The sequence below is a fragment of the Desmodus rotundus genome, chromosome 5, assembly GCF_022682495.2.
Source record: "Desmodus rotundus isolate HL8 chromosome 5, HLdesRot8A.1, whole genome shotgun sequence".
Taxonomy (NCBI): domain Eukaryota; kingdom Metazoa; phylum Chordata; class Mammalia; order Chiroptera; family Phyllostomidae; genus Desmodus; species Desmodus rotundus.
In genome coordinates, this window is record NC_071391.1 from 10,183,702 (window position 1) to 10,193,069 (window position 9,368).

Here is a 9,368-nt window from a genome sequence, read left to right on the forward strand (position 1 = left end):
CTTGAGGTCTCTCCTTTGCACCTCAATATGACTTAAAGACTGACCCTATATGGGGACTCTGATGATCCCTGACTTTGAGGTACACAGGTTGTAGGCAGGTCAGCTATAACTAGCCCCAGCAGCCCCAGTGGATGCAGAGAAATGTGAGCTCGAGGAAGACAGGTGGGTGAGGTGAGAGTTCGAGAGGCCTCCTTCCTGTCTCAGTCCAGGCTCTCTGGCTGCTCTGGCTTCCTGGCTTGGGAAGGTGGAAGGGAGGTTCTGTGGCTGACTTGTGGGTGGCAAGGGGAGATTGCAGAGAAAGTAAACTTAGCCTGGTCTGCTCTTGCCAAAGTCTCAGGCCACCAGCTGCAAAATGCAGTCTGGGCATCACCACCCCACCCCCGCCTCTCTCACCTACTCAGATGCTTGGCCTGAGCCCAATCACTTAATCTGAGCCCAGATACCTATCAGGTGTGCACTGATAAGTAGCTGATAGTATCTGCGCAGTTACCTCTGGGAGGTGTCTTCTTCTCACTGGGGACTTTGAAACCAAACCCTTCCCCAAGGTCTCTGCCTGTAGCCCTTCCGGCTGGTGGGGCAGGTGCTCAGGGAGGGCCTGGAGAAGTGTTTTGTTTGGCAAATTGTAGAGAACAGTGTCCATATGAGTGCGTGATTATTCTGTCTCTTCCTTTTCCTCTGTCAGCAAGCCCTTGCTCAGCTAACAAGGGAGGAAACAGGCTGGGAAGGGGAGACAGAGGGGCAGGGTCTTTGAGTCACACTGGTGCTGTCATCTCCTCCCCAGGTAGGTCTGTGTCCTCAATGGGAGGAAAGGGGATCACGCTCCTGTTGAGCTGTTCAGAAACGGGGGCCATGTGTGTTCAGGAGCCTTATGACCTTTAAGAGCTTTTTGTAGGCTTCCCTCCACTTAGAGAGCGAGCGAGTCCAGTGCCCAACAGACCCAGCCTCTCCGAGGAGGGCAGCTGCCCTGGCCCGGCTCACGCAGGAGAGGGCGGCTGAGTGGCGGCTGGGATGTGGGACGGAACTATGAAAACAAAGAAGCTCCAATTCTTAGCAGTTCCCAAAGGAATGGTCCATGAAAGCAGGGAACCATGAAGCCACTTGGTATCTTAAATCCAAAGCCGATTCAACTTCAGAGATTTTTAACACGCCTCTGACACCATCACCAGGAAGGAACTTTGTCTAAAGTCCCATTCTGAGGTGACGTCTTGACTAGGAATTTGCTTTTTTCAAATCCCAGAGAAATAGGCTTAAAGTTGGAAGTTCTCTGTCCTAGAAAATGTTGGTCTCAGGGGGAATTCAGAAATACCTGACTGTACGGATGGGGAGCACATCCAAGAAGAACCTGGGCACATGGCAGAGTCTTCCCCAGAGCTTCATCAGAATCATCAGGTGTGTCTGGGGCTGGGACCCAGGAAGCTGCATATGACAGCACATCACATGTGCTGAAAAGGACTGGAACCTCAGGAGTGAACAGTCAATGAATTCTCACATGTGAATAGAGCTGCACAACCACCACTCATACCCAGACAGCGGCCACTTCCCAGCGCCCTGGAGGCTCCACCCGACCTCTTCTCAATAGAGATGACTAACTCACCTCTTCCCTGCCGGCAGTCATCAGCCTCTGTTCTGATTTTTATCACTATCAGCTCATTTTGGCTGTTCTGGAACTTCACACAAATAGATTTGCATTTTATATATATGTAATCATATATATACATATATATACATATATATATAATCTTTGTGTCTTGCGAGAAATAGAGTGAAGAAATAAAATGGAGTCATTTTATCCAAGCCGCTAAATTACTAAAATCAAGTAGGTTGAGGTGGGAGGAAAAAATTCTATCTTTTTTCACCCTCCCCCGCCCCCACCATTCCATTCTTGTTTTAACTAGCCTAGAACTTCAGCCTTTGAACTTTCCAGCCCTGAGTTGATGCCTAGATATAGATCAGACCTCCAGACACCCCTCTGGTTACCCCCCGAAGGAACGAGGAAAGAATGTTCGCACATCAGACCGCCTGACCCCCGTTGTCCCGACCGTTGGTCACGCAGAGGAAACATCTCAGACCAACCCAGAGGCCAAGAAGGCAGGACTGATCATTCCTCAAGAATGTACTTGTTACTCTAACCATACTCAGCTTTTCTATCTTCTTCGGAACACGCTGGGTATTGCCTAGTTGTGTTCCCGGTTTGCAACCCTAAGACCCTTGAATCAATCCTTATCATTTATTCCTATCTAAAGCCTCCTGACTCTTTCTATGTTCGGCACGTGGGTTTTGTTTGTTTGTTTGTTTGTTTGTTTGCTCAACATCATGTGTGTGAAGTTAACTATGTTGTGTGTAGCGTTGGTTTGTTCTTTTTTATTGTGGAGCAGTTTTCTCCTGTGAATATGGGAGAATTTGCTTATCCACATTCTTACTGGCGGCCTTTGGCTGCTTCCAGTTTTTGGCTGTTATGAATAGAGCTGCTATGAGTATGCTTGTGCATGGGTGCTGGTTAAGAGATGCACTCATTTCTCTCAGGGAACGATCTAGGGCAGAATCACCTGATCATAGGGCAGGTGTGGTTGTAGGAATGTACCAGCTTCACTAGGCTGAATTTCATTTCTTGCATGTTTCTGGTTAGGTTTGGCCACGTGGGAGATTCTGGGGGGATTCGAGGGCAGAAGGGAAGCAAGAAGCCATGCTGTGGCTCCTGCAGGGTGTGGCTGATCGGCTGACCCACCCTGTTGGCAGGAAGCAGCAGCTGGTCCATTCTTTGGCTTCTCTTCCTGATGAGCCAGGTGTGTTTATTTAGCTTTAAGGTAAAGATCCTGGCTTCTGCAAAACAACCACATTGTCAATGACAGAGGCAAAAAAAAAAAAAAAAAGAAAAAAGAAAACAACCCCAAACAAACAAACCCTGATGTGAATTTCAGGGGTTCGGTTTATCCTTGAGACATTCCAGTTGGGACTTATGGGGTCCAGCCTCTTCTTTTATTTTAATCCTCACCCAAGGACATGTTTCCATTGATGAGAAAGAGAGGGGGGCAGGGGGGAACATCAGTGTGAGAGAGAAACGTGGTTTGGGTGTTTCCCGTACACACCCTAACCAGGGATCGATGCCGACACCTAGGTACGTTCTCTGACCGGGAATTGCACCGGCAACCCTTTGGTGCATGGGAAATGCCCCAACCCATTGAGCCACACAGCCAGGGTCAAGCCTGTTCTCTACGTCCCCCATGTTCCATCCATCTTCTGTTCGAACTGCCTGACCTGTGGAATTCCAACTCCCATGTGAGATGCAAAGACAATGTCCTGGCAAGTTTGCTGAATCAGCTCCCATGTTGAGTAGGCTGGATCCCCTCGGCAAACCCATAGACACAGTGGATCTGCTTCCCTGGGTTGAACCTGGTTGATACTGTAGGTGTTTGTTTAACTCAATTAGAAGCTGCCAAACAGATTTCCGAAGTGGCTATTCCTACTTACTGCCTCCAGTTGTTCTGCATCCTTGCCAGACCTACTTATTTTTATCCTTTAAAATTTTGCCCATCCTGGGGAGCGGGGGTGGGGTAGCTCCATTCTTCAACAAGCTATCCTTTGGATTTTTAGGAAGGATCCAAGATAAGGAACTGGTTCAGGGAAAGACCTTGGCACTTGAAGGAAGCCAGTGTGATTTGGAATTATACCTTCACCACTTACTGGCTGTGTGATCTTAGTTGACTTTTCATCTTTGTGGGCTTCAGTTTTTTCATCTATAAAATGAATTATTAATCATTTCTAACAAGCAGTGAGTGCTTACCAGATGCCAGACACTGCTGTAAGCACTATATGTGTATTAACTCATTGAATTCTCTAGACAAATGATAAGGTGGGTGCTAATATTATCCCCAATTTAGAGATGGGGACTCTGCTAACTGGGCCTGAAACCCAGGCTGTCTGGCCTCCATGGTTTCCTACGCCTGCCATTCCTCCTTTGCAAAGCAGCAGGAGGATGAAATGATAACAGGGGGGTGAAGGCCTTGCACAGGGCAGTACAGCCTGTACGTATTGACTCTTCTTCAGCGAGTCTCAATAGGAAATCGCCTTTCAGTCTTATCAAATATGCAGAAATTAATCTAAACAAATAAGCAAAGAACAAGCCGGCTGCGATCCTAATGCATGCAGCTGGAAAGGTAGGATCTCATAGGGTCCAGAAGAACCCAGCATCATGCAGAGAAGAAGACACCCATAGAGCTTCCTGCCTTGGACATGTTGGCAGGTAGGAGGTTTTAGAAGGACGTGTCAGCCTTCACCTAAGTGTCAGTCCATCAGCTTCCTTCACTCTGACTTTGTACTCAACAAAGAACCTTCTAGTATTGATTTCCTTTCCCAAAAGTCTATCCTTCCTGAAAGAGACTGTGCTGACCAGCCAACCTCAGGATTCCTGTGTGCTGGGTGGTTTCATTTCTCAGTGTCAATTAACAAATTGCATTCCAGGTTTATCGATCAGTCTCTTGTGAGTTTGTTTAGTGTAGGTCATTTCCCTCACACTGAATCACAACAACTAAGCTCTCATAGGAAGGCTGGCGGGGAGACACCAGGAGGGTAGTAGAAGCGAGATGTCCAAAGAATGGTATAAAAAGGTATGCTGCGAGACCGAAACCAAGGATCTTCACGACTTTGATTAAATATAGCTTGAAATCCTAGCTCTAGAGATCATATGTCTTTATATATAGCTCTCAGAGAATTAGCCTTTTTCCTGGATAATCAGCAGGCAACGGGACAGCAGAAGGCAGTAGCTGGACCTGACTAATGATCACACGGTCAGGCCCTCTGGCAGGCTGGGGATAACACCTTTCCCTTAAGTTGGGTTTCAGCTCCTGAGTCCTCAGGTGGAATGGCCCACTGGCTACTTTTCCATGACACCAGACAGAGAGATGCTGGAACAGACCTTAGAACTGTCCTCAAGACCTGAAGAAAGGATTCATTACCCTGACCTCACCATTGCTCCTGGCACAACCCCAAACCCCTTACCCACGGTGTCTTGTGATTTAGCCCTATGTCATCTGTAACCTACACGCCTAGGGGGTTCAGGCTTTTGAGCGTTAGCCTCCATTTTCCTGGGTGGCACCATTCATAACAAAACAGCCAATATTCTCCACTGTAGTTCTCGGTGTTTGGCTCTGCGAGCACTGGGTGGACCAGCACTTTCTGTTCAATATCAAGATGAAGAGGACAGAGAGGATTGCTGTGCAGGGGAGGGGAGTGGAGGGCATGTCAAGGAAGGCTTCCTGGAGGAGGATGAGGTTGGCACAGCAAGCGGGGCTCTATAGCATAGAAGTGTGGTTCAAACACAGCTCTGGAGTCTGCCTGCCTACCTGCGTCGGAAGTCCCTCTCTTTCCACTTCCCAGCCTTGGCCAAGTTACTTCCTCTCTCCAGGCCTCACAGTCTTCACCTTTAAAGTGGGCATAATGGTGGGAGCCACCTAATGGGGGGCCGTAATGGGGCGAAACAATTCTCTTAGCACAGAACTTGACCTACGAGCTGCACGCAGTACATGGTTGTCATTACTGTTGCCATTATTAGTACCCCAAGTGATGTTTCTTTGAGGAGAATTCTAGGAGAAGAGGACACCTTTGAGGCCTGCTGTATCCCCAGAGTCAATGTTGTCTCCAAAGGACTGAAAGCCGAGTCTGTGTTTGCTTTAAGACTCAGAGGGCAGAAAGCTCTTTGCTGGGGACGGCTCTTTCCTTGAGCGTGGTCACAGCCCATCCTGTGGTTTTGCAGCCCACGAGGAGAGCTGCCCGTACAATCTATAGGAACCCATCAGCCTCGACAACTTCTGTGGTTTCTGAGTCACTGTCAGGCCATTTCAGCTTCCAGGCAGAGTGTCCCAGGGAGGACTCGCCATCTAGGCCTTTGCTGTCCTCTGAATAAGGAGGGGGAGAACATGACACCCCACAGCAGACTCTGGCTCCCCTCCAGTCTCTGCATGGGTCCCAGCATCACAGCCAGTCCCAAAGGGAAAGATGCTCAAGATTGCCCAGCTGGGGTGCTCCAGACCCACGTCTGCATCTCTGTCCAGTGTGCTGTCTACAGATTCTCATGGGGGCTTCTGTAGTGTCACCATGAACTTGATCTGGCCAATGCAGGGAGGAAGGGAAGAGAGGGACAGGAAGCCACGCTAGAGGAGTGCTGGGTTTCAGTCAAATTGGGAAGAAGGGGGAAGCTCTCCTGGAGAGCGGAGAGCTTCCGCCTTCTTCCCAATGTTCCCCTCCTTTGGCACCATGGGAACTGCTCCGGCTCTGTCCCGCTTTCCTTTGCCTTTCCCCATAGCAAAAGGGGAGTGTTCCACCAGCCCCAGCGGTTTCTTGTTCCTTTTATCTTGGGGTTGCAGTGCGTCTAAAAAACCCTGTTGTTTTCACTCAGGAGTCCTGTCTCCTCTGCCTGGACCCATTTCCTCTTTTCATGAGACTGCATGTGGGTGAGGGTGGGCGGTTGGAAAAATTGAGCTGGGAGACATGGCCCCGGGGCTGAATGAGAGGCACTGTTTCTTCCTTGTTTTAACCAATGACACTTCTGAAAGGGGTCCCCACTCCAATTCCTATTACTAGTAATTGCTGCCCATATTAAGTCAATTCAGAAGTCACGCTCCGTCCAGCGCCCGGCGGGGGAGAGGGCGAGGCTCAGGGAGGCTGGTGGGGTACTGGTTCAGAACATCCAGATTATATCCCAGCTCTGTCACTTCCTACCCCTGTGAACTCGGGGGAGTTGCTTCATCCCTCTGGGCCTCAAATGGCGCAGATAATGGATGCTAATAACAACACCTATCCCCGCAGGGCTGGCGTGAGATTTAGTGAAAGAATCGGCACAAAGCACTTAGAATGGTGCCTGATAGGTGGCCAGCGCTCAACGAGTATCAGGTCCTATTGACAGGTGTTGTACCTCTCAGGGGTGGCGCCTGCCTCCGAGTTGACAGCCTTCTTCAGCCTGTTCTTTAGCTTCGGAGATTCACAAGTTGTCAGTGCACCCAGGGTACCCTGTTCTAGCAAAGTTTGTACGAGAAGTCGTTACCAATAAACGGTTTCTTGGTGAATGTGGACTTAGAGCTGGGTGGGGGCAATGGGCAGCAGGAGGCTCAAATGGCCTCATTTCTCTCCCAGGCACTGGCCCAGAAGCTCCCTGTGGCTGGTCCAGGAGCTCTGCTCTCCTGCACATAGAAGGGAGGCCTGATCGGATTGCAACATCTGCTGACTCCAACATCCCCTGGGCCTGAGCTGTTTGATCTGACTGGTTGGAGCCACCCCTTCTTCCCAGTAGCTTTTGGGTGTCCTTTTGATGCACCCTTGGTCAGAGAAACATCTTCCCAGAATAAGGAGGCCTCATCTTCATTCAGGGCCACGTAGAGGCTTGGCCAGCCCTGTCAGAAATGCTGAGCACAGCGGGAGACACCCTGAAGGCCCAGCTGTCAGACTCCCGCCCCTTCTGTCCTCTCTGGCCTGTGAACAGATGTCCTTCCTTCCCACAGCTCACGGTACAGGCAAACAGCACTCTGCTTTGGACAAACCTACTCAAGTGGGGAGGTCACCCTGGTCACACTGATGTTTGTTTGGGTGCCACACAGAGATCAGTTCTCTGGGGTGGGACTTCTAATACAGGTGACCGAGCTCACCCGTTACACAGCGATTCCCCCCCACCCTTCACTGATTTGTTTTTCAGGTTGTGAGCACTTTGCAACCCTCCTCAAACATCCACCCTTCATAATTTATTTTGCTTTTCAGTAATTAAATACTTTTTGTTAACAATAGCTGCATTTATTAATTAGCTAGTGTACTAATTGGGCAATTTTCTTGCATTATCTTTAATCTATACAACAACCGATTTCAGTTTTATAGATGAGGAGACTGGAGCTCAGAGGGATCTGTACTATCAGTAATTGGCCCAAAAAATCTGTGTGGGTTTTTTTTTTTTTTTGGCATTGCCTCAACATGATGAGTATTTTTCTCCCCAGTTGAAATGGAAAATATTTGCATTTACTTTTTGTCTTCCAAAACAAATTCTTGAAACCTCAATGAAGACCAAAGCTGGAAAAAAACAGACATTTTGATTTTTGTGAGCCCAGATTTTTCAAGGACAAAAAGTTCACGTTTCTGTTTCATTTGCCTGTTTGCTTGGCATATCGAAAATACAAGTCCTGTATCAAATGGGAACCATGGAAACCAGCAGCAGAATGCAATGGTGAGAGGTGGTGATGTCGAACAGGGCAGGGGCCAAGGGTGGGTAGGGGAGACATGAAGAGGTAGAATCCATAGACGTGATTGACTGATGTGGGCTGTGGTCCAACACCTTCACTTGGGCGGTCACTTCAGCCTCAAGCGTTGCCATTCCCTTTGCCATGTCTGCTCTAGTGGATTCCTGAATGTCCTGGCTCTGCCCAGGCTCCATGCCTCTGAAAGTGTTGCACTGGCTTCTGCCGGGGAAGACCATTCGGTCACTCCAGAAATCTTGTGTTTCTTTGTCTCCCCAACTAGACAACGAGCTCCTTGAAGGAAGGTGCTGAATCTCTTCTCTCAAAATCCCAGGCTCTGGCAGAAAGCCTCGGGCACCAGGAATGTTTGTTGAGAGCAGATCAATAAATTTAAAAAGATGCAGGATGAAGAGGAGGAAAGGAAGTAAGGAGAGAAAGAATGAAGACATAGGGTGTGCCATCTGACCTTACGATGATCAATGCTCTCTCTGATGTTACCTATTAAACCTCATTGGAGTGAGGTGTGAGAGTGATCCTAATAGCACATGCTTCTGCTAGCTGCTGGAACTCGGACCAAATGAAATGGGAATGGTTCAGAGGATATTCTAACATTCCATCCCAACAATTTCCATGAGACTGATGCACCACTAGAGGTAGCACCTTCTGCAGACATTGATGTGGGTGTGGGCTGGGGGCACTAAGAGCCAAGAGAGAGGTAATAAAACAAGGTGGACAGAGCCCTGACAACCTGTCCCACATCCTGAGCTCCAGTCCTGGATGCACAGATAGCCCGTGAGCTGGGCCTTTCTGACTGTTCCTGGTGATTTACATTATAGAATCTCTCTCTGTTTGCTTTGACTTTTTCTGTTCCTTCCTTGCTACTTCCACACTTAACTGATCCCCCAGGTCCTCAGGAGACCAAAATGTAAGCCAGAGCAGGAGATAGGGCTTGAATTAATTTCAGTGTCTTTGTGTCTTGCGGTAAAATAGAAAATCTTGCATCTTATGTCCTGTTTGCCTTGGCGTGCTATATTTTCTTATTTATTTCCCCATCAGTTAATTTTGGGGAAGAAAAAAAAAAGACTTGTCTTCTCTAATGTCCAAATATTCTATGTTAAGTCTGGTAGCATCAGCACATAGGTTTGGGAGTCAGGGAGA